This window comes from Haliaeetus leucocephalus, unplaced genomic scaffold, assembly GCF_000737465.1.
Source record: "Haliaeetus leucocephalus isolate CR32 unplaced genomic scaffold, Haliaeetus_leucocephalus-4.0 Scaffold162, whole genome shotgun sequence".
Taxonomy (NCBI): Eukaryota; Metazoa; Chordata; class Aves; order Accipitriformes; family Accipitridae; genus Haliaeetus; species Haliaeetus leucocephalus.
Window position 1 is genome coordinate 4,281,211 of NW_010972598.1, and position 443 is coordinate 4,281,653.

Here is a 443-nt window from a genome sequence, read left to right on the forward strand (position 1 = left end):
TGAAATAAAATACTTAAGAGAATTATGGCAACATGTATATAGCTATATTCCTCAAACTTAAAGGGAACACTGTAAAGTTCCTGCAAGTTTATGTTTTATATAAAATTTGTGCTTTATTCAGCCTCTCTTATTCTCAAGTAAAGATCTGCTACAGAACTTCCCAGATTCTATAATCACTCTACCACATATAATTATTATACATGCATGTCGTCTCTTCATGTACTTATAAAAAGTGTATATTCTAAAACCACCAAAGAAAAAAATATCAGCAGTATCTCACATTAGCTATGACCATTACAAATTCATAATGTCATCAAAATAATATGCTGATTTTACCAAGAGACATGCTATAGCACTTGAAGTCTTCATACTAAAAATTAAGAGCACAAGTTGACTTTTTTTTTCCTATTATCATCGGGTGATACTTCTCCATTTTTATAAGT